Source organism: Protopterus annectens, chromosome 11.part0 (genome assembly GCF_019279795.1).
Source record: "Protopterus annectens isolate FY-2018-M chromosome 11.part0, PAN1.0, whole genome shotgun sequence".
Taxonomy (NCBI): Eukaryota; Metazoa; Chordata; order Ceratodontiformes; family Protopteridae; genus Protopterus; species Protopterus annectens.
Genome location: NC_056745.1, coordinates 280,517,081 through 280,543,187, shown reverse-complemented (window position 1 = coordinate 280,543,187; position 26,107 = coordinate 280,517,081). Strand labels below are relative to the sequence as shown.

General features: G+C 42.5%; 1 protein-coding gene across 1 annotated transcript in view; it reads left to right on the top strand.

Moving 5' to 3' along the window:
• The window catches only part of CHPT1 (choline phosphotransferase 1), a 1,155,717-nt gene that overhangs the window by 919,595 nt on the left and 210,015 nt on the right, over positions 1 to 26,107 (top strand). The gene's annotated exons all lie outside the window — the stretch shown is intronic.

Genomic DNA, 26,107 nt, shown 5'->3' with positions numbered 1-26,107 from the left:
GGATGGTGGAGGTGTCAGGAGAGCATATATGTGAATCAGAAACATTATTTAAGTGCATACAGTGGCACATTAGGAGGACAGAAACATAAGACCCTAGTAATTTAAAAGCATAATGAATTTAATTTACATTATGTCTTAAAGTGAATATGGACATATTCTGCACTTATTTATGTTGCCTGACCTGGAGAAAAGTAATTATAAATATTTTTTGTGACAGGAAATATGTTCATTTAAAAGTGGTTAAGTTGATATCCGTGATTCCTTGATCTAATATTTTCAAAATGATCCTTAATTAGACTTATTTAACAAAAAAAAAAAATAATGGGACAAAGCACTGTGAGTGGCCAAATTCTGAGCAATTCAGCCGGATAAATTTGTTTCTGTATAGTGCTGTGCAGGATGTTTGCCAATTTCATGTTCAGAGACACTGCACATTATAGCGTCCTTTAATAATTTGTTCCATAATCAGTACATTTTTTTTTCTAAAGAGAAGCTGATGGCCGTGATATTTATTGTAATTAATTCCATGGAGAAAGATGATTTTTTTTTTAAAAAAACTTTATTAAAGAAAAATCAAAATTACTTTAAAGGAAACTGACAATACTTGGAAGTACGTTTGATAATAGTAAAAAAATATCAGCGGACTAATATGCAGTACATAAAGAAGGTAGATTATATTGCACCATAATATAGCACCCTTTTCAGCATTATGGTTGCAGTATAAAAAAATGGACTTATTGGTAGCCAAGTGCAAGTAGTAACTACCCATTTTTCCAGTGTTACTGTCTCAGTTTGTTGAAGCAATACATACAGGATGAATATGTTTAATACCTTTTGGGGTAATTTTGTTATGAGAAAGGAGTTAAATTGCTTACATGGAAAATTAGCTCCTTTGCCAAGAGTGGCGCAGGAAAGATGTCAGTCAGTATAGAATGATAGGCACAGAGAAGATTCTAAATATGGCAAATTGGCATTATTGTTGTTATGGTTATTATTATTACTGCTACTACTACTACAACTATTTTTTATGTGACAGTACTGCTCTGAATGGTGAAAAGGAACTTTCAGGTAGGGAGCCATTGCTTTAATAGAGTAAAAAAAAACAGCACTCTATTAACATGGGTGACAGTAACAAGACAGGAAATGATGATCACTGAATTCTAATGAGAAAACATTTGCAATGATTGAAAAAAAAAACACATAACTGATTTTTTAGAAAGACTGCAGTGGATATTATAGAAAACTGCAGTCTAAAAAATCATTAGAAAAACAGATAAGAGAAGGTGATAAAGCTCAGTGGCAGGAAGAAAAAATGTATATTTTGTTCTTGTAATTATTTTATTTTTTCACCAGACTGCAGTCTGCCAGTTTTTGTTTTATCCTGTATTTCTTGTACTGGTGCTACCTTAAGTTACCAAGTTACTTTTTAATAGCAGCCCTGTAATGTAGGGTACAAGAAGCTAACAGTTCCTGGCACCAAGTTGTATTTAAAGTTTAATGTCTGAAAATCCAGAAAAACTACATGGGTTTTTAAAATGTTTAAATAAACTCTAGTAGCTTCTCTGGTGAGCTTCATGGCAAGTGTGGGAGTAAACAGAAAAAACTGTAGTAAGTATGATGAGAGTTTTAATGTCTTCTCTTAGTAATGCGAGTGGGCAGCACAGCAGTAAAGTGATTAACATTACTTCTTCACAGCTCTTGGTTGTACAGTTTCATTTTTTGGCCAAGATACTTTGTGTGTAGTGTCTGCCTGTGTCTACATGAGTTTCTTACCCCCCATCCCTTGGTGAGTGCTTTGTTTTTTCACATATCCCAAAGATATGTCATAGGTTACATGGCATTTTTCCAAATTATTTGTAGGCGTGTGTGCGTTCTTATATGGCTATTGTCCCATTCAGAATTAGACTTACTGCCTTATGCCACTGAGTAGTGGGACAGGCTGCAGCTCCCTGTGGCCCTGAACCAGATTAAGCAAGTTATTTGAAAATGCATTAATTCGTATAACTGGGTTCTGAAAAACAGCACTCATTCTAAAAATGACTGGGGATAAGCAAACATGAGGCATAATCTGCTAACTACCACATTTAATATCAGTTTCACTAAGCTGCATTGGGTGAACAATGGACATTGAGTTGTAGACTTTATGTGAGCATTCCATCACTTTTGCTGGGAGGATGTACTAGTTTATTAATTCTTATCCACTGGAAGCATTTTTTTTCTGTATGCCTACCATTACCTTTTATACTTCAGATTTACTTTTTTCCATTCTATAATCCAGCATTTTTATTGTATAGTGAGAACATTTTTTAACTAATGTTGGTTATATATTTTATTCCTCTACAGTCCTGCTGTGAAACCTGCATTTTCCTTACTTTACATTTCTACAGTATTTGCTGTTTTATTTGGTATATACATGATAGCTTCTTATTTTTAAGCAAGAAGCATCTTTGTGATACCCCAACACTGGCCCAGTAATCAAGAAGTCTCAATGCTCACCACTAGCACCAGTGGGGGATGTACATTAGGAGGATGACAGGTGCACACACAGTACTTCCAGATCCAGCTGTCTGCATCTAGTACAATTTCCCTTAAGAGCACACAGAGGCCACAGACAGTCTGGGTCTTTCTCCAGATCCCCATTAAGACTCCCCACCGGCACAGCTATATGGTTGAGATCTCAGCTGATTGGCCAAGCCAAGACCTCCAGCAGCCTCTCTGTCCAACCAGTGCTTTAAATAGCTGACACACACATACACACACACCCTTTGAGGTTGGATTTATACACACGCACACACCTGGGAAATGCTGGCACAGGTTTACTACCTATGCCCCTTTCTGCCCAGACTATAAGGTAGTTATCACTGCCACCATCCACGTCCTTATCAGCTACTTTAAGGCCCTTAATGAGAAGTTATGTACCTACCATAACGTTCCATGTTAGTTGTCTTCTCTCGCCTTCTTTCTTGCTGGATGGGTTCGGAGCCGATCCTCAGCTCCGACTCGGACACTTACTAAAGCTCGAGAGCTTATTTTACTGGCTCGAGGCAACCCTATATCCCATGATGCTAGGCAACAACTCCCCAGATCTCCTTTGGAAGCTGAAAAACCTAACATAGGCCAATAAAACAAAAATCCTCCAACTGGAAAGGAGGAGGAAGAGGGATAAAACCCCCCAAAGATCATTATCTACACTATATATATCCTAGGACACCTAGATGGTGAAACAAGGTAATATAAGGACCCTTCAAGGAAGGGAAGATCTTCTCGGTCTGTCCAGGCTAGGGGGATGGCGGGTGGGACGCAAGAAAGAAGGCGAGAGAAGACAACTAACATGGAACGTTATGGTAGGTACATAACTTCTCAATGTTAAGTTGTCAATCTCGCCTTCATTCTTGCTGGATGAGACTGCGTCCCTAGCACCTTCATCCTGGGTGGCTCATTGGAACAGACTCTTGAGAACGGTGGAACCAAATTTTGCTCTGTCCCTGGAGGCCATGTCCAATTTGTAATGCGAAACAAAGGTATGAGGAGAGGCCCATGTGGCTGCCACACAGATAGTGTCTATTGGTATTCTAGCTTGAAAAGCTGTAGATGTAGCTAGTGCTCTAGTTGAATGGGCTTTTGGCTTAGAAGTTAATTCCCTGCCTCTGAGTTGATAAATAGATGTAATCAAAGAAGACAGCCACCTAGATAGGGTTACCTTAGAAACCGGAAGGCCTTTCTTATTTTCTGCATACGATAAAAACAGTTGATCAGACTTCCTTATTTGTTTGGTTCTATCCAAATAGTATCGGAGCCGGTGGTGAACATCTAGATAATGTAGCTTTTGCTCCGCTCTATTAGTATAGTTTGGGAAAAAACTGGGAGATCAATTGATTGATTTAAATTTGTCTGCGAAGCCACCTTGGGTAAGAAGGATGGATTAGTCCTTAGAGAAACTCTGTCTTTATGGAAGATTAAGTAGGGAGGACGAATGCAGAGGGCGTGAAGCTTAGATACTCTCCTAGCAGAAGTAATGGCGACTAGGAAGAGTGTCTTCCAGGAAAGAAATTTCAATGAACAGGAGACTGCAGGTTCAAAGGGGGGAAGAATCAAGGATGTTAAGACTAAATTAAGATCCCACTGTATGAAAATTCGATATGGCTGCCAACTGAACTTTTACTGTAGAGGCAGAAGACCCTGAATGAAAAATTTCGGCTAGGAAGTCTAAGACCGAATGAATTGGGGCAGTAAAGGGATCTATATTCCTTGCCTTTGCCCAGAAGGAGAAACATTTCCATTTACTAGTGTAAATCCTTCTGGTGGAAGATTTAAGGGAAGTTACTATGATATACCGGACGGGATTAGAAATCATAGGAAGCCTGGCTAAGGACGGAAGTGGAGCAACCAAGCAGTGAGGTTGAGAGAATGTAGGGATTGGTGCAGCTGCCCCAACTGATGGGTCAACAGAACTGGAGCTGGGTCCAGATGCCAAGGCTGTACCAAAAGATAACGATGTAGGAACGGAAACCATATCTGTTGACGCCAATAAGGGGCAATGAGAATCAACTTGACTCTCAAGGCGGTTGCTTTCTGAATTACTTGTGGGATTAGAGGAAAGGGTGGAAAGGCATAGAGAAGTCCCCGAGGCCAATCTTGGACTAGAGCGTCTCTGAGGGGATGGCCTGGAAGGGGGAAGAGAGTGAAGAATTCCGGGGCATTTGCTGTTTTGGGGTGTAGCAAAAAGATTGCAGCAAGGAAGGCCCCACTTCTGAAAAATCTCTTCCGCCACAGATTGTTTGAGAGACCACTTGGGTGGCATGAGTATAGCTCTGATCAACCTGTCCGCTATAATGTTGGAATTCCCGGGGATATGCGTTGCTATCAGAAACCGCTGAGAGGAGATTGCCCATTGCCAAAGTCTGAGTGCCTCTCGACACAGGGGATAGGACTTGGTTCCCCCTTTCTTGTTGATATACCACACTAAGGACATATTGTCCATTTGGATTGCAATAGTTCCTAGGGGAAGAGAGTCATGGAGGGCTTGCAACGTTAAAAGTACTGCTCTCATCTCTAGGACATTTATGTGCAGGTGGCATTTGAAAGGTTGCCAAGTGCCATGGACCATCCTGCCCTGAAAATGCACCCCCACCCCCACCCGATCAGGGAGGCATCCGATGTCACCGTGGCGACCGGGGGAGGAGGAACAAAGGGTCTGCCTTGATGGACTTGAGGGGACAATATCCACCAGGACAGTTGACTTTTGCAAGTTAGAGTCATCATGATCTTGTGGTGCATGGGGAGTTGCTGAAAAGACCATTGGGCGAAAAGCATCCATTGTAGAAGACGCATGTAAAAACGTGCAAGGGGAAGAAGTGTTATGGCGGCCGCCATAAGACCCAATACTTTCAGGACATACCTGGCCTGAATTTTGTCACTCTGAAGAAGAACATGGACATGGTTTTGAATATCTAAGACCCTTTGATCTGTTAACTTTGCTGAAAGTTGTACGGTGTTCAAGTTGGCGCCTATAAAGGTAATAGACTGACAAGGCGACAAGGCAGACTTTTTGAAATTTATAGAGATTCCTAGCCCTCTGCAAATGTGAATGGTGTAAGCTCTGGCTTGGAGAAGTTGATGCCTGGTGGTGGCAGTGAGGAGCCAGTCGTCTAGATATGGAAACACCTGGAATCCTTGCCGTCTCAGGTGAGCCGTAACCGCTGCTATACATTTGGTGAACACTCTGGGGGCTGTAGTGAGACCAAAGGGCAGGGCTCTGAATTGGTAGTGACTGGCCCCCAGCCGAAAGCGGAGAAAACTTCTGGAGCGCCTGTGAATTTTGATGTGATAGTACGCATCCTGAAGGTCCACGGAGCACATCCAATTGTCCTTGCCCAGAAAGGGTAGAATGGACTGTAGCGTGACCATCCGGAATCTTGTTCTCTTTACAAACTTGTTTAGTTTGCTGAGATCTAATATTAGTCTCCAGTCCCCTGTCTTTTTTGGTACCAAAAAGAACCTTGAGTAGATTCCGGATCCTAGTTGGTCTGCTGGGACTGGCTGGATGGCTCTTTTTGCTAGCAGTTTTGATATCTCTGGTACTGCTAGTTCCCTTAGACCAGGTGGAACATCTGATAGGGTTCCCTTTTGCTGAATTGGGATTTGGATAAAGGGAATTTTGTAACCCTCGGATATGATCGACTGTACCCATTTGTCTTGAGTAAGGGAAAGCCAGGCTTTTGGGTACAGCGTCAATCTTCCCCCGACTGCCTCCAAAGGTGGACAATCGGGCAACATCTCAGGGGTGCTGGAAGGGTTTGTTAGAGAGAGGCTCCCTGCTACCCTGGTACTGCGGACCCCTCTGCCCCTAGGGCGGCGTCTTTTGTTGTTACCCCCTCTGCCTCTGGGGGTAAACTGACCTCTTGCGTCAGGCGTGACTCCTTGAGATTTGCGGAACCACATTTTCCCACCTTTCTGACCTTAGGGTATGGTCTTGAAGGGGTGGAGAAACGGACTCCTACGGCAGAAAAAGTCTTGCCATCTTGTTCGCATCTGGTCAAGGTGTCTTTCACTTGAGGTCCGAACAAAGCCGAACCATCAAAAGGGAATTTGTGAAGGACGCCTTGAAAGGGTCCGCGAAATTACACAGCCGCATCCAGGCTTGACGCCTTAAGGCCACTCCTGTGCCCGCGGCCCTACTCGCTCCATCGGCTGCATATGAAATTAGACACATGGAGGAGTTAACAATCGAGTTTAGGGTTCCAAGCTGTGAGTTTATTTTATCCTGGGACCCAGCAGCTGATGGATCCTGTAAGACTTCTCCCAACTCTTTGAGAATATCTCTCTGAAGGTGGGTGAAGTGACACAAGTAATTCAGCGACCACATGGCAAAGGTCGCTGAAGAAAACATCCGCTTACCGTACCTATCCATGGTCCTAGAATTCATATTAGGAGGATGGATAGGTACTGAAGGATCAGCTAGTTCCTTCTTGGTGGCTGCAGCCACCACCATGGCATCTGCCGGTACACCTTTTGTTAGGAATTGTTTGTCAACTGGTGCTGTGATGAATTTAGATGGCCTCCAAGGGGTGGGTTCCACTGAATCCGGGGCCGACCATGCCTTCCGAGCCACTACTTTCATAAGGGGGTCGAAAGGCGGAGACACCCAGGAGGTGGAGGGTCGAGAACCAAACGCCTCCAGGTACACCGACTCATCCTCGGAAGGATTAAGGGAAGACCAGTTCCCCCTCTGCTTTAGGATTTCTAGGATGTCTGAGAAAGAGACATCCACAGAGGGAGACTTTGGGGATCCCTCCGACTCATCCAAGTCGGTGTCAGATGTAATGGACTCAGGGGAGTCCACATGCTTCCTCTTACATGTCCTCTTACGCGGAGGCTCCGCTGACAGGTCAGGAGAAGCCTCGGAAGAAGAAAAAATTCCCAGTGGGGAAACCTGAGGCGTTGGATCTCTGGGTCCGGGAGCAAGAGAGTGGGAAGAGACATTAGCAGGCACTGTAGTGGGAGGAGCTGATGAAGCTGACCGTTGACTATGCCCTAGGGCTAGTACACTCCTCATCACCTCGAAGGCTCCCCTGTCAGAAAGGCCAGAGGGCCCCCACTCCGAAGAGGTAGGAACCCCAGGCCGCACCGACAGGGAAGGCTCCGAGGCCGATGGGGCTGAGCTCATCAGCGCTGACGCTCCGAGAGGGAGAACGGGGTCAGACAATGGTCCGATGCCACTTGCCCCCTCGGAGCCGACGAGAGAGACCAGGCTCCCGGATCCATCCAAGGAAGGCATCAAGGAGGAGATCGGAGCGGAAGACGAAGGAGCCGAAGGGGGAGGTATCGGCTCCGACGCCACAACAGTCACGGCTCTGAGGAGCTCCGGCTCCGAACTCTGAGGGAGAGTCGAAGGAGGAAAAATAGGTGGAGTCGTAATAGCTACCGTCTGATGAGACGGGCTACAAATCATCTGGGCCAATGCCTGAGACTTTAACAGTCTACTTACCACGCTCTCAAGGTCGTGATCTGAAAGTCTGGACAACCAAGAAGATCGGCTCCGATGGCTCCGCTCCGAGAGCAGGGGAGATCTCTGAGCCGAATGGATGGACTCCAAAGAAGGGGATCTTGACCTCTTCTTAGATATGGATGGAGCCAAAGGAGCCGAGGACACGTCGGCTCCAGCCGGAGCCGACAGTGAATGCATGGACTCTGAGGTATCGGCACCAAGTGGTGCCGAGACCAGAACCTGTGACTCGGAGGGATCGGCTCCAGCCGGAGCCGATCTAGTCACAGAGCCAGCAGCCGAAGGCTTAGTACTCAGAGCCGACGGTTTTGCTGGTTTCGAAGGCCTCCCCGACACAGACGTAGTCGGTGAGCCCTCGGGCTTTAACAAGCCCCTCAGTATAAGTTTGTTCCTGCGTTCCTGCAGGACTCTTGGACTGAATGCATGACACACAGAACAAGAGTCCTGCAGGTGCAGGGGTCCCAGGCAGTAAACACAAGAAGTGTGACCGTCTGTCAGAGACATTTTCTGACAGCATGAGTCACACGTCTTAAAGCCTGAGACCTTAGTTTCCTTTGGTTCCTTCGACATAACAGTGTCGAGGGATCACAAAAGGTAGAGAAAACACACACACACAACACTCAAAAACAATAATATAACAATAAAATTATTAATTAGGATACTGACACGCCCAAACACTCCACAGGATCCCTAAGAAAAATTAGGAAAGGGGCAGGCTTAAGGCCTAACCTAAGAGTGGAGGGGGAGGGATATAAGGGATAAAAAGGGAAGGTATAAAAAGGAATAGAATTTAAGGTAGTAGGTAACCACTGAAAAAACAACTGTTTTTTGTGAAAAAAATTAACTAAAAGGGTGACTGAACACTATATTTTAAAGACTTACCAGGAGCCGGTAAAAATACGCACCTCGCAAGCGAAAGCGGCAAACGAGATCTGGGGAGTTGTTGCCTAGCATCATGGGATATAGGGTTGCCTCGAGCCGGTAAAATAAGCTCTCGAGCTTTAGTAAGTGGCCGAGTCGGAGCCGAGGATCGGCTCCGAACCCATCCAGCAAGAATGAAGGCGAGATTGACAACTTAACATCAAAGGGTTTTCAATCTTACTGTGTAATCTTACTGTCAGTACAAATGGTAGTCTGACCAAGAGCAAGGTTATTAGGAGTGGCCTACACAGTGTCACCAAGTAAATATGCAAGTACTCGCAGAAGTTAAATATGTCTCACAAAGATCAGCCATAATGAAATGTTTAAATATATTTAATAATAAATAAAAGTACAAAAAATACTCAGTATATAATCATAGTAACATCAGAGTTCAAAATCACAGGAAATATTTAAAACAGCATTAGAGGACAGTCTCAAATAAATAAAGAGAAACATCTAAGTTAAGCTTGGCTATAATGTTGACTGTATCTAAGAGAATTGCTGTACCCTAGTTACTTACACAGCAAGCAAGGCAGATTTGTAGTAATGGATCCTGTCAGGTCAGAGACAAAATATGGAATACCCAGTCTCTCAGAGACTTCCCAAATTAATATCTCAAATGTTACTGCTGGGATGACATAATTTCTTGTCATCTTGTTTATCCCAGGTAAACCCCCCATTGATGCAGCTGGTAGCATTTAGCATCTACCTGTGAAAATACATAAACAAAGTATTTTCTTAGATCTAAGGCACATCCTGGAAGTCATAAAACAGTAAAAACACTTCAAAGACAATACATTGTGTCTAGATCTAGAGGCTCACTGTATTGTATAGTTCTAGACATTGTGTATGTTACTGCACTGAAACTGAAAGATTACATATTGTTTATGGTGTGGCTATAAAGTAATTTAATTTAAACTATTTTTTTAGAAGTTTTGCTTGTTAACCTTCTGTATTCCAGTTTTTCCTTTTAAAATATATACATCTAAAACCATTATAATAATGTATGTACATTTCTGTTTTGTTCCAGTAGGGTATAATGTGGATACATTTTTAAAGTTGAGTACTTTACAACTGTTTTCCACACACACTTCTGTACCAGCAGTTTGATATACACATAGCATACAGTTCTAATACATTTGTAACCTAGAACAATCGCTATTCTCTCACCGCTCTCTAAGATCCTTGAAAATGTATACATACTCAACTACTGTCCTCTCTCATTCACGAAAATCTCCTCACCCCCTTGCAACATGGTATTCACCCTAAACACAGTACCTCGACTGCCTTACTATCCTTTACTCAAACGGTTGCAGAAGCTAGGGACAACAACCTCCTTGTTTCCTGTCTATTCCTTGATTTCTCTAAAGCCTTTTGCATTGTGTCTCATCCTATCCTTCTTAACAAACTCTCAGACCTAAACCTCTCTCTTTCTACTCTTAGCTGGATGTCCTTCAAGGATGCATCTGCAGTCCTTACAAATGGGTTGTCCTGTCGTCATGCAGCCCTTCGGTCGGCCGGATTCCAAAGTCTGGGTCTGGCTTCGGCTGGTGTCGCACTTCACCCGACGTCATAGCTGCAGTTCTTCGGGTATAAAGGCATCAGCCGACGCCATTTTCCTCAGTCTTTCTTGCCGCGTGGCACCCGAAGCAGAAGCTGTTCGCAAGTGCCGGTCGGTCAGAACCAGAGATTGCTACTACCGAATACTTCTTCTACTACCGAAGACTTCTAAAAAGCTAAGTACCCCGTTGGGGACTCTTTCTTGCCTCAGCCGATGTCAGAAAAAGTGAATAACTGTTTAACTTGTGGGAAACAAATACCTCATAAAGATTTCCACTCGTACTGCTTACCTTGTTTAGGCCCAGACCACGACGTAGCAGCTTGTCTAGCCTGTGCTTCTTTTAACCGACGGACGCTTAGACGTCGGTCTGAATTTGCTGAGTTTTTCGGCTCCGATTTCGCTTACATTATGCCGTCGGATCCTCAGACTATGCAAATATCTAAAAAGCGCAAGGAAAAGGACCGACACTCGCGGTCCGCGGTTTCGGCCGAAACCGCGGTTAAGCCAACTGCGAGTGTCTCGGTTTCGGCTGAAACCGAGCACGCGGTTCTTCCTTCAGCCAAAAACTTACCTCCAGCCGAGGCCTCATCCAACCTGGTGGAATCGGCTTCTGAAATCCCACCTCCTGCAGGTTCCCAGGAATTATCTGATACTTTACCCTTGGATATTTCAACCCCTGCACGTGGAGCTGCTAGGCCACCTGCAACCATGTCGATTAAGGCCTTTGCCAGGGCTAAAGCAGCTAAATCTACCAAATCTGTGCCTGCTAAGACCCCCTCTCACAGGCCTAGCTCTACTACACAAATGCTTAGTCTAGCAGAGGATCTCATTTCTTTGATCCGGGGATCCCAACCTCACCCAGACAGGGCCTCTCACCCTCCTCCAGAGAAGAGGCCTCGAGCAGAGCCCCCTGAGCCAGTTTCTACAGATGACTCCTCTGATGATTCAGATGATACAAACCCTCCAGAGGGCCCTTTCTCCCCTTATGAAGACTCTGATGCTGAAGAGTCCATTCCTTCTGCCTCTCCACCTGAGGAATTTTCCTTTGGGGAAACCTTGCATGCTATGAGGGAACAATTTCAGTGGCAGGGCCAGGATTTTTCAGACTCCAGAAAAAGGCTCAGAACCTTTCTGCACTTACCACAGCATAGGCCTTTAGCCATCCCTCCAGTCCTCTCTGTTGTGGATGATGCATTTAATGATGCTTGTACTGCTCCTGATTCACTACCTCCGGCCCCTGCTAAGCCCGATAGGTACTACAGGGTCCCGGACACACATCATCACTTGTATAAGGCTCCTTTTGCAGATCCCAAAACTATCTCCCAGGGTCCTAAGGCTGTAGCAGCTACCTCTGCCAAGAACCCCCTCCCCTCTGAAAGGGAATCCAGGTCCTTAGAGAGATGGGGTAAAAAAGTTTACACTTCTGCTACTCTTTCAGCTAGGGCCTTGAACTGTCAATTCCATATGATCCAGTATCAAGAATTTATGTTAGACCAGTTAACTAAAAAGCTGTCCTCGGATGAACCATTAGACAAAAAATCTATTCAGGAAATGGTACATAATATACAGCAGGTCAGTAATCATTCCTTAAAATGCGGCTATGATGCACTGGAAGCTTCCTTCAGATCAGCCATGACTGGCACGGTGATCAGAAGACATGCATGGTTAAAAGAGCAGTCCTTACCAGACCATGTCAAATCAAAACTACTAGATGCTCCCATGGACAAGATCAGTTTGTTTGGCTCTCCTGCACAACAGGTGCTGAAGAAGATGGAAGAGAAGGCAAAATCTGTCCAGACAGTGAAAGATTTCTTACAGGTCCAACCTCCAAGGTTTAGCAGGAATTGGCCCTCCAAAAATTGGTCCTTTCCAGACACCTCCAGAGCTCAGAGAGGCAGGAATAGGCGCTCAAGAGGCAGAGGTCAATCCAGATGTGCCTACAGGGGACGTCAGTGGCAGGCTAACAACCAGCGAGGTACAGCCACAGATACAGCCACCACCACTACTACAGGAAAAATTGACACTCCCCCCTTTCGAACCAGCAGCAACAGCAGACTTACAATACTTATCATGGAAAACTGCTTTCCTGCTTGCAATCACTTCAGCAAGAAGGGTATCTGAGCTTCAGGCATTAATGGCAGTACAGCCCTTCCTGATCTTCCATCAAGATAGAATATCCATGAGAACAAATCCTACTTTTATGCCAAAGGTGGTCTCCAGGGTATCTTTAAATCAAGCTATCCATCTACCTACATTCTTCCCCAACCCACAGAACAGGAGGGAAAGACTGTTGCATACCTTGGATGTACATAGACAACTACACTACTACCTGGACAGGACTAAGGGCAATAGAAAAACTGACCAACTACTGGTAGCATATGCATCAGGAATGGAAGGAAAAGCAATTTCAAAACAGACAATCTCTAAGTGGATAGGAAATTGCATTAGATTTTGTTACTCCTACCATGGGAAGAAAACTCCAGAAAACATCAGGCCTCACTCTACAAGGGCAACAGCCACTACCACAGCTTTCCTACGAGGAGTGGCTACCAAAGACATTTTAGAGGCTGCTACTTGGAGCTCCGTGCATACATTTGCCAAGCATTACAATCTACCTTTATACTCCAGATCCCGAGCAGGTTTTGCCACTACTGTTTTGCAAGGGATCTTAACTACACCATAATCTTATTTCTCCTCCTCCCCCAGTTTGGCTATGGTATTCTACCCATTTGTAAGGACTGCAGATGCATCCTTGAAGGACATAGTACAGTTTTGTACCTACCATAAAAGTAGATGTCCGATAGGCATGCATCTGCAGTCAGGATTACCCACCCTCCTTCCCCTCTGTGGTACTCCTAGGGTATTTGCCCATCTTGTAGCTAGCTGGGGGAATCTATTATGGTGTATTTGTTTGTATATATGTACATACATGCTTATTTTTGTTTGCTTTCTACTATTTGGAAACATTTGCATTTATCCAAATTTAGCCTTCCTAGAGGGCACCTGGCATCTGGGGCAAGAAACACTGAGGAAAATGGCGTCAGCTGATGCCTTTATACCCGAAGAACTGCAGCTATGACGTCGGGTGAAGTGCGACACCAGCCGAGGCCAGACCCAGACTTTGGAATCCGGCCGACCGAAGGGCTGCCTGACGACAGGACAACCCATTTGTAAGGACTGCAGACGCATGCCTATCGGACATCTACATTTATGGTAGGTACAAAACTGTACTTTCCAATCCTACCTTACTGGCAGAAAACAAGCAGTTAGATGGCAGGAGGCTTTCCTCACCCTTCCTTGCTGTTCAAACAGGAGTACCCCAAGGCTTCATACTTGGACCGCGCCTTTTTCAACATTTTTACCAACAACCTACATTCGTCCTGCAGTTTCTAATCTGTAATACAATACACAGATGACTCTACTCTCTAATCTATCTCCAGTACTATCTCTGAACTACACACACTAACACAAACTTCCTTTATCTCTGTTGAAAAATGGGTCAAAAACAATCAATTAATCCTTAACCTTAAGAAAACTCAACTCCTTCTCTTCCTACCTCAGACACTCTCTCACCTTAAATCCAACTGTTCTCTTTCCTCCCTAGATGGCACCACTATCTCCCCTGCCTCACACACCAAACTCCTTGTGGTAATAATAATTGATGACCAACTAAAATTTGACTTACACATGCTACAGGCCAGAAAAAAAAAACACCAAAAACTTGGACTACATTATAGGTACCAAAAATTCCACACTACTTCCACTAAACACACTCTTGCGCAGGCATTTCTCTTACCATGTCTTCTATACACTTCTCCCATCCTTACCAATATCCAAACTACCTCAATGCAGACTCTGGATCAAATGTACAACAAAATTGCCAGATATATTCTAAACCAACCACTCTCTTCACATCACTGCCTCTCACTAAACAAACTTCAGTGGCTGGAATTTCCGCACCTTCTCCTACAATCGCAACTCCACACTACCTTTTCCATACTCAGCAACCCCTCTATCTGCCCTACTGTCTCCTCCCATGTTACTTACTCCCTACTCTCCCCCCTGGCCTCTCCGTAGTGCTGATCAGCATCTTCTCTCAGTTTATAAACCCAAAAAGAATATTGGCAAACTACTTTGCAAACACTCTGTATCATTAAATTGAAACAAACTCTCTCTCCATACTAGATCCAACTTTTTCTTTCCCTTTTTTAAAAATTCCACCTACTAAACTTGAAATTATGCTGTTGCATTGACCACAAGTAGTCTTAGATTCTCCCACTGTATAATCTGTTACATCTCCTAACTTTCTTTCTTTGTTAGTAACTTCTGCATAAACCATCAGCTCTACTACTATAGCCCTCTCCCATTCTCCACACTATCTATTCCCCCCACTTCCTATCAATGTCTATACATTGTCCTTCTTTTGAACAAAGATTGTTTTTACTCTTATATTTAATAAATTTTACTCCACTGCACAACCTTTGTACAACCCTTAATGTTCATATTTTTTTTTCTTTTGTTTTTCTCTTTATAATTAACTTCAATTTCATATTTGCAGTGTTGTTTTTGTCCTGTATGTTTTTCTTTGCTTATGTTTGCTGGGGCTCTTTCCTCTTGGGTCTCCGTGGAAAATGGTTTGCTTACTGTCAATGCAATGCAAATAGTTAATAACCTTTTCTTATTTATAATTATTTTGTATTGTGATTGCTATTTAATATTTGTATATTGTCACTTTATTTTTACTTTTGTTTGTTGGGGCTTTTCCCCTCGAGTCTCCACTGAAAATGGATTTGTTTGCAAACTCAGTTGGTCTAACCCGGTTAACAAATGTGAAATAAATAAATAAATAAATATGAATTATGTTGATATTCACAAATGATATGTAATTATTTACAAAATTCCAGATAGGTGGGCTGCCTGTATCTCCTTTCGTGAAAATCTTTATCGAATTATCACTTATGACGTAGGTAATCATAAATGTATATAAATGAAAACACACCATATTGACATATGTTCATTTGCAAACATTATCCATCACATACAATCTTCTATACAGTCATTGTCTATCTAACATTGCATAGCTTATTCAATTCCTGCCATCCCTTAAACCTTATTCCTCTTCCAAAACATTATTCTGTATATATTGTTCACACAGTACTTTTTTATGTAATTTGCTCCTATCCTTTTCTAAAGATCCCACTACCAATTCTTTTATCTCCATTACTATATTCACTACTCCTAGAATGGTTGATTTAGACTTTCTTTTCCATTTTCTCGTAATTGCTTTTTTGGCAGACACCAGAATTAAATTCAGCAAGGCCTTACTATGTCTAGGCAATTCCAGTTCTGTATCACAGCTGAAAAGATCATTTCCCTAGTTGCATCAATATGCTCACCAAGTATTTCTAACAGAGTAGTCTGTATGGAATTTTTAAAGTCTGCCAACACATTAAACTCCCAAAACATATGTTCCAAATTACCTGTTTCTTCACCATCACACCGTCAACATTTGCAATCCACCTACCTGAAAATTTCTTTGGAGTATAAAATACCTATTCAAATGCTTCCAAGCCAAGATACTAAATCCTCTAGACTTTGTTGCATATTTGGGAGATATATTTACATCCTCCCATTGTTTCTTTGTCAGTTGCTTATCCATTCTCTCTTCCCAATCCTATATAACCTCCTGATTGATTCCTATAGTTATCATGCAATATTTTATATGTCCTACTAATTGTCCGCTTTCTAACAGCTACTTCTGTTCAAGATTCTACTAAAAACTCTACCAGTGCTGGTCTTTCACTTGGGATCCCTCTATTCCTTTCTCTTACTCTTAAAACAATCCCTGATAGTGAGGGTAATCTGTAGTCTGCAGTCCAAATGTATTATTGGCTTCTTTCCATTCTGTTACCGTTCCCTCCCTAATTATTTGCTCCCAATACCTTGGTTCCTTTGCCAATTTTCTCCAGTAAATTCCAGCCCCCTTTTGCCTGTTCTCTGTAACCCTAATTGCAGTCTTCCCTAGTGATAGAATCTATTTTCTCCATTCCCATATTGACTTAGTTCTTAGAATACTTTCTACTACTATATGAATATAATATTTTGTTTGTTTTTGGTTATTGTTATTCTCCTTAAGGATCTGCATGCAAAATCCCAGTCCTTCCCTATTTCTTGAGCTTCCCCCTATTTCACCATCATCACATGCCACTTTGAATTATAGCTTTTGCTTGTTCTATGTACTTAACTGTGTAGCTCTGAAATATACTTTCAAATCAGGTAATCCCAGACCAGCTTGTTCTGTTGGAAGGATCAGCTTATCCCACTTGACTCTTGTCCTCTTCCCCTCCCAGATAAAATCCTTCAACTCTTCATTAATTGCTATCCACAAGTTCTCCTCTGGTTGATAAAGATATACTTGACCTGTGTATAAAACTAAAAGGACTGCTTGTATCCTGCTATCCATATCCATAAAACAGAGATTCCAGTTTTTCAGTCTTTATATTATCTTTTGTTTAGTCTCTTTCCACATATCCTTAGCTGCCATAACATAATCCATTTTAACCCACACTCCTAAGTACATTCTATCATATCCCCTTAAATACTGGTATTGCTGAACCAGTTTGTGTGTGGGTACATCATTTGGAGCTATTGCCTTTGTTTTACCTTCATTAATTTTGCATCCCAAAAAGACTCAAAGCTGACTTAGAATGTTTGATAACACTGAAATATCCTTTTCTGGTTTTATCAGGTACAAAGTAATATAATCTGCAATAAAGCCAACTTTTCTTGATAACCATACCAAATATATCCTTGAATTTCTGAGTCCCTTATTTTCTTTGCAGTGGTTCTTAATATAATACAAATAAAGGGGAAAGAAGACACCCCTGCTGGTTCCTGTTTTCCAACAGAACTTATGAGAGAGGACCCCCCCCCCCCAAACTTTAATTTTCACCTGCACACCTTCATATATCCTCCTAATTGGATTTGCTTTCATTGCCCTACTCATAAAATCCCAGCTTACTCTGGCAAATGTTTTCTCTGCATCAAGACCCACTATACATGATAGCTTTTTAGTTCCAGATTTGAAATAAATTGTCTTTATGGGCTTTTGAGGCCTGTGTTAAGTCTTCCTTAGTACTTCTTTGTTTCCGTCAAGTAAATGTTAAGAATTTATATGTAATGTAATATGATATATACATACACACACACATATGATTATATGACACTAAGTCAATGACTCACTAATTTAGCACACACTACATTAACCACAAATGGTCAAAACTAAATAATTGGGAAAAAACAGCATTTTATGCAGGGGCAAGCCCAGCTGCACCCCCTACACCCCTGCTAATTATATGTACAAATTCTGAAATAGCAAAACTGTGGGGAAAAGGGCAAAATCCCACTTCTCAATGTGTAGAAGTCCCACAAAACAAATGCCAGCATCCTGTGATGAACTGGCAGTTCAACAAAACTATTCCCCTAATGAAATATTCGATACAACAAATGTACAATCAAACACGTATGTACATACTGATATTTTTGTTGTTGTATAATCTGTGTCTGCGTGTATGTATGTATATATATATATATATATATATCTATATATATATATCTATAGATAGATAGACTCACACGCACACCACATACATGTTTAGTAGATGTTTTTGCTGCGAACTTTAGTGTAAAAGTCCTCTGTAGGACTGTTGAAAAAGGATGGTTTTGTTTAGTTGTAAATAAATAAATAAATGCATGGTGTGTGGCACTGCGTGGTTGAATGTGTGTGTCCATAACTCTTAATGCTGCCTTTCTCTGTCATTTAGCCCCCACCCGCAGTGGGACTTAGTCCATTGGACTACTTTTGCATTCCCCAGGGCAGGCAAGCCAGCATTAGTCACTGCCTCCCACCTTTCCTATCCAGCTCCTACAGTGCTCTTGTTGTAAATAAATCTTAGGTCATGGGTTATATCCTGAAGTGCAGTAGAGACAGCTGGGTAGATAATTTGGGTCAATATCACATCGTCGAATGCACAAGTGTTCAAACGCTGTCATAGCGAACCGGGAAGTTCAAAATGCAAGCAGTACGAACATACAGAACAGTGATTTTTTTACCAGGGGAAAAAAAAATGCTGTTCCAGTACAAAAACAAAAAAAAAAAAAACACGTGCACTTTAAACTTATACTAATGTGGGGGACTTTGTCCCCCACACTCCCCAACGTGGGGGGCTGTGCCTGCCATACGCCTCCACTTAAATATACCAACTCCAAGATGGCACCACAGTGGAGGAAATAGCAAAGCCGTGAAAATGGCCCAGCAATTTTTTTCCCTGAGGAAAAACATTGGTGTTCTGCAGCTTTGCTATTTTCACAATTCAGACATATGTGTTCAATATTACAAAGTTCAAACACCTGTGCATTCAATGTCGTAATATAGACCCGATAATTTTTAGCATAATTCCATATGGAAGCTCACCTGTTTCCTTTATTTTCTTTTTTTTTTCTTTTTTGATTTATGCAGTCCTCTTTGATGCATTTATGTTTTATGGAGAGCACATTGTAATACAAGTAAGTTGGTATGGTAATTTGGGGGGGGGGGGCAGTATAGCAGTGTTCATTTTATCTGATGAATTTACTTAATAATTTATGATTTGAGAGCTTGAAGGTTGGGTCTATTTCTGTGTCTTTACTGAAAGAGTTGTTGCGATATGTGGATGTGTGTTTGGTAAGCCAGTGTGTTCCAGTAAAGATGTGTAGCCTCAGTTCTGAGCACTGTACTATGATTCACATTATAGCAGAAATGTGAATGCAGAAGTGTAAGAATGTGTGTAGTTTCTTGAATTTTTTTCCCCTCTGCTGAGTTACAGCAGTCTTGGAGTTTTTAGCTACATTAAGTAGCAGAGGTGAGGAGGGCATATCCTTCTACATTGGATGGATGCAGGGAGCTTCACCTTTTGCAAAAATGTTTAATATGTACTAAAACCCTATCCATTTCATTTATTTTTTCCTTACTGGAAAGGCGTAGTTGTTAACAGTATTTTTTGATCCTTAAAAAGAGTCATTGTTTAGATTAATTGGAAACTAGTGAGCATATTAAAATATGAATGTAAAGATTCTGATTAGAGGTATGTGTTATGCAAATATGAAACTCCAGCTGGGGGGCATGGTGTAGTGCAAAGTATATGGCCCCAACAATGACCATCCCAAGTTATTCAAATCACCGTATGAAAAAAATGTGCCAGTCAGTCATCGTAGGAGGAGATTTTAACACACTGTTAGAATTAGTTATTGACAGAGCCCTTTTGTCTCCTGAGAAACATTTAAAATCCCCAAAAAAGTTCTCAAAAGACATATCATACAAAATGGTCTCATAAATACCTGGTGATGCATGCACCTTAATTTATTTTTATTTATTTATTTGTTTATTTTCATAACTGGGATGGGTGAGCTGGTCCTCACACCCTTTTAAGTCACGACCCAGCAGCAAAAACTATGCAATAATGTACAAAAATAGTTAGACATCATGTAAGACAGTTTGAGATAAAACATATGTACAGTTATGACGAATTTTACGTATTGCAAAAGGTAATTGACAAGTGTATTAATGTGTAATCCTGTTTATGCATTTATTTCACCAAACATGCATTTAAAGAGAAGAACTGGTGATTTTCTTATCTGACAGTCATTACTTACTACAGGGCCTGAACAACATATACTTACAGATCCCATATTACTTTATCTGTCTTATTAATGGCTCAAGATAAGAGAGCAAGGAGGTGAAGAGCAGACCCTTTAATAGTCTCTGATAAAGAAACAAAGTGCAGTTGTGTAAATAAACTTTACATAACAGTAGAAGCTCTGACAGGTCACTGTTGCAGTAGCCTAAGTTATTTGGGTGCTACCCCACTGACTGGCCAACTTTTCAGAGTTGAAAAGCACCTTCCATATGCTCCAACTCTCAAGGCCTCAGGAGGAGCTCCATATAAAAGGTCAGTTAGAGTGGCATTACCCAGGAAAGGGATGCAAGAACTCTGAAAGGAGCAATACTAGGAAATATACTAAAAGATTAACTATATATACAATGGTATATACATCCATATCCTGGCAATACATTACACCAAAAGAAGGGGTCTGGAGGGAGGGGAAGTTACTGCAACAGTAATCTATTAGAACATCTACTTTTATGTTAAATTTACTTACACAGCAATGCTACGTTCAATGTGTTGCTGCAGCCTAAGTCATTTGGGTAGATTACCATAGCTTAGAAGTAAGACTGGAAGAAGGAAAAGGGGCCCCTGGAGAATGTTCTTCACAGAGCCTGTTTTGTATCTGGAAGAGGAATCCAGTTTGCAGTGCTTTGTAAAAGTACATACAGGAAACCAAGTTGCTACCACTATTATACTCCCAGAGTTCATCTGTTTCCAGAAAGCCATTGAAAAAGCCAAAAGCTACTGGAATGAGTCCTAACCCTGCCCAGTAGTGGCTTATTACAGTAAGTATAACAAAATGTAATACCATGAGACCACCATCTTGAAATAATCTAATTTGACACTAGTTGTCATTTCTTCTTACCTTCATAGGAAACAAACATCTGGTCAGCTTTCCTGAAGGCTAGATTTTTGTCTAGGTTGTATGTAAACTGCCTCTGGACATCATACTGTGAAGGATCCTTTTTTTCTCACTTACTCTTGGATTTAGGAAGGAAGACATGTAAATTAATAGTTTGGCTCAAAATAAACTCTGAGACTAGTTAGATGTCCTCCCATGTCACTGTTGCAGTATTCTTTACACAAGGGATCTCCTACCAAGGATAGCCCAACGCCCGACCAGTGTACCAAAGCCTCAAGGTCTTATATGCACCATACTTCACACATATGCTTCCCATGTAAGGCATTTGGTATAAAGATGACATATGGATGCAAATACTCAAAACCTTCTTTGCCACTAGTCTGAATGCCATTATTGAACATCGCTCTGAACATCCTTTTGCTGAGCTGGTTACCAAGCCACTTTCAGATAAGAGCCCCGTTGAGGTTTCTTCTCTTTTTTTCCTATTTTGTCTTATATCTGTGCTCATGTCATCTAGGGAGAAACAATGTCAGTGTGGGAGGTAGATTCCCATAAAGACCATCACAACCAGTGTCTTGTTTTGTTTGAGCGCTTTCCATGACCATATGCAATGGTCTATCTGTCAACCGTTTGTCCCCGAGACCCTGTATAATTGTTCATCTTCTTTGTTCATGTACCTTCAGAACCAACAGCTTAAGGTTTTGGCTTAGGGAGATGTGGCAGAATCCTCTTGAGGGCCAGCTGTCTGCTGAGAAGAAAGCCAAAAAGACCAGGCCTGATTCGGTAGCTGTCCAGCCTTCCTTGGACATCTAACTAGACGTTAGTGAAAGTCCTGAAGACTGTCTGGTGTTTGCCTTGGATTCCTCTGCAATGACTCCGTCAGAGACTGGCATGGATCTAAACTCTTCCACATCCCTGGAGGCTTTTGCAGTCTCTGCTCCAGACATTGAGGGGAGATCTCAGCAGATTATTTGCAAGGGATTAAGGGGGATTCCTCAAATTTTAGTGATGGAAGTGATCCCTAATACCATTACTGAATCTCACCAAAGGTCTGAACCTCTGAGGGTATGTAGGGCAGATGTCCCGCTCAAGAAAAAGCAGAAAACTAAATACATTTCCCCCGCTGCTAAAGATCCCCAGCATGAATGGCAGGATTTTACTCAGGGTCTGTTCAGTGTTTTTTAATGGCCTTGAAACCTCCTCAAGGGGTGATGGTCCCTACCCCCCTCCCTGGTCTTCCACCTGGTTAAGAGGCTTAGATAATTGAATTCATCAGATGAGGACTTGAACTCTGGGGAGGAATCCCTTGCTTATTGTTCTCAAATTCCTTCTCTTCTAGACTGTGGTTCAAAGGAAGATGATTCCTTGAGACAAGACTCCACCTTGGAAAAATTGTCCTTTTGGGATACTGTTGGCCTTATGGTATAGTATTTTAAGCGGAATTGCTGCCAGGTCTCTGACATCCAAAAGAGGCATTATGAGCTTCTACACTTGGGGTTTCCCATGCCATTTGCTGTTCCTCCAGTTTTAGAATCCCTTTTGGACACCTTTACTGCTGCATCTGTAGCTCCTGATTCTCAGCATCCAGCTCCCAAGAAAATGGACAGGTTCTACAAGGTTCCTGAGGATTTGCACGTTTTTGTACAAGTGCCCTTCTGCTGATCCTTCAATAGTTTCAATTTCTTCTGATAAACCTTCTAAGCTGTTGCCATCTACTAAGGTCCTTCCTTCAGATAAGTAAAGTTGAGCTATGGAAAGATTGGGTAAGAAAGTATATACTGCTGCCACGCTGCCTCTTCAGGCTAGCTAAGGCAGTGTCTGACCTTCCTAATTCTGATGAGAAGGCTTCTGCTCGGGTCCACTTCCCATGTTGCCCGTCACTCTATAAAATTATAAAATGCAGCTGTGATGCAGCTGATGCTTTTCCAGGGCTGCTGCCTTTGGTTCTGTGATGAGGTGCTATTCTTGGATAAGTCTTTAGGCTTTACTGTATGATATTAAAGACAAGCTTTTGCATGCCCTTCTGGATAACAAAAATGTTTTGGTGCAACTGCTGCTGACCTGTTTAAGTCCCTTCAGGATAAGGGTAAGGCCTTGCAGGAACTCAAACATATTTTTGTCTCCCCTATCCCCAAATTCCAGAGGAATTGCCCTTCTAAGTCTGCCTTTTTTTCATAGGCAGACTCGTCCTCCTTCCAAAGGTAGAAAGGGAGCTTGGCGTATTCCTCCTGCTAAGTCCACTTAGACTCCTCCTTCTCAGAAGCCTTCTTTTCAGGACAAGTCTGTCTCCATTTGACGTTTGTCCTTCCTTTCCCCTTGTCTCTCCACCTTTCTCTGTCTCTTCCAAATTGGCATTGGATCAGCTCAGATTCTTAGGTGCTGTCTATTATTTTTCAGGGGTATTTCATGATTTGGTAATCTCTCCCCCTTTCCCATTTTCAGGCATTCCTGAACCTCCTCTAGTACAGCCTCCTCATTTCCCAGAGGTTCTGCAATCCCTTTTGGATAGAGGCACCATTGAGCTCATTCCACCCACCCAGGTGGGAAAGGGGTTTTACTCCAGAATGTTTTTGGTTCCTTGGAAGGAGGGTACATGGAGACCAATTCTAAATCCTCCTCTGCCCAGCACCTTTCTCAAGGTTCCTTCTCTCCGGATGTTGTCTCTTCAGACCTATTTTTCTTCTTCCACAGGCCTTTTGGTTTCTCTGGACCTCAAGGATGCATACCTTCACATCCCTATTTATCCCCTATTCAGGAAATGTTTACGTTTCTCTCTTTCCTCCTTGCATTTTCAGTTCTCTGCTTTGCTTTTTGGCCTTTCTACTGTCCCCAGGGTATTCACTAAATCTCACTCTTGTCATTGCTTGTTGCAGGCTTTAGGGGATACAGAGTCTTCCCTATCTGGATGGGCTGCTCCTTCAAGCTCCTTCTCACAGCAGCCTGTTACAGTTTCTCTGGGTTTACTGCTTATCTTTTATACAGTCTGGATTTCACCATAAATCGCAAGAAATCAGTCATGATGCCCTCCCAGGATTACATTTTTTCTCTGGTGCAGGTTTCAGACTGTTCCCATGCTGACATCTCTTCCTACTCCCAAGGTTCTATCTAGAACAACCTTTTCCAGTCTCTTCTGTCTCTGTTCTCTCTCATGGCCAGGGAATTTCTCAGGGTTCTGGGATTTATGGCCTCCACTATTCCCATGCTTCCTCTCTCCAGGCTCCATATGAGGAAATTTCAGTGGTACCTCAAATCTATGGCTTCCACATTGCCAGCCCCCTGGAGTTCCTTCTTCCTTTTTTCCTTGTCTCAAACTTGAGCTTCAGTGGAGGATTCATCAAATTTCTGTCTCGTAGTGTAGGGCTTCCCTTCCAGGCTCCCATTCCTTCTCAGGAATCATTCATGGATAACTCCGACTTGGGGTGGGGTCTTTCTTCTGGCCCCCTAAAGGTCCAGGGTTTCTGGCTTCCTCATCATAAAAGAGATAAGAGCTCTGCTTCTGAATCTGCAAACTTTTCATTCCCTTTTCCATCTTGGCCTCTTCAGTCTTCACAGACAATACCTCTGTGATGTAGTGCATCAATAACTAGGGGTTAGGAGGTCCTATCTTCTTTGCAGATTAGCTCTTCAGGTCTAGGATTTAGCTACCAAGTATCAGATTGACTCTTCGGGTGGTTTACATTCCTTCAGAGCACAATCTAGTGGCAGACTCTTGAGCAGGTCCAGAAGACAGACTCATGAATGGATGCTTCACAAAGATGTGTTCCTGTACATTCTCCACCGGTGGGGTATTCCTCAGGTACATTTTTGACACCCCCCACCCCGTTGCCACAAGTTTTGCACAAAATCAGGGAGGACTCTCCCAAAGTCATGCTGGTGAATCCCTTTTGGCCCAGACAGCACTGTTTCCTCCTCCTTTTTCACTTGGCCAGGAGCAATCACCACAAGTAACCTCACAGGGTGGATCTTCTCACACAAGACAAGGGATCTCTTATCCATCCTCACTTGTCCACCCTTCATATTACTCTGTGGGTGATAGTGTTTTGATTCATTTTAGTTAAATCTTTTCTGAGGATGTGCTTCGGGTTCTGCAGGAGGCCAGGAGACTCACTACCAGAAAATCATGCATGTCCAAATGGAAAAGATTTTCTGTCTGGTGCCTCTACCATCAGGATCCCCTCTCTGTGGGAGTTCTTCTAGTTGTCTGTTGTTTGTGTGATCTGTTCTGTGCTAGGTTGGCATCTCTCCAGGAAATACCTGCCCAAAAGGTATTAAAACTCTATCATCCAGGCAGTTAGTTGAAGTTATTTCTAGATGGGATGTATCAAATAACCTGTTTTGTGTGACTAGGTCCATTTTGTGATTAAGCTTGGGATAATTGCCACGGGATATTTCCAAAAGAAGAGGGAATAACTGTTGCCTGAGCCAGAAGGGAGTCACGGCAATGATCTTTGGAGAGTCCTTCTGAATCTTCAGAATGACTCCAGATTATCAGTGGGAAGGGTTGGAAAGCTTAAAGGAACATCCCTATCCAGGGAAATTAAAATGCTTCTGTTCTCTGGTCCTGATGCAAGAAGCAGAATATTTGCAATTGTTTGTTGTCAATGGAGGCATGTAGAGCTATCTGAGCTGCTCCACACAGCTGGAATAGTTCCTGGAAGATCCCCTAATTCAGTTTTCATGCATGAGTATCTGTCCTGGTCCTACTTAGCTTGTGTGCTACAAAGTTTTGCTCTGATCAATGCAGGATACCTGTAAAGTGAGACTGTGTTGAAATACCATATGCCAGGCTACCATAGCTAGTATGCACAAAGGGTATGATGTGGTTCCTCCTATTTACTTATGTACCACGTCACTGTAGCATTGTATGTAATCACTTGTAATGGTCCAGGGGGCCATATATGATTGAGAGAGTTGAGAACATTTATTACTTTCAACATCTAGTTTATTTTTACCTGTATTGCTCTGTCCTTTTTCTTCCAAAAACCTTGCACTTTTACTCCCATAAACACCACTCTCTAAACAAAGTGTGAGGCATCTGTAGTTACAGACTGTGC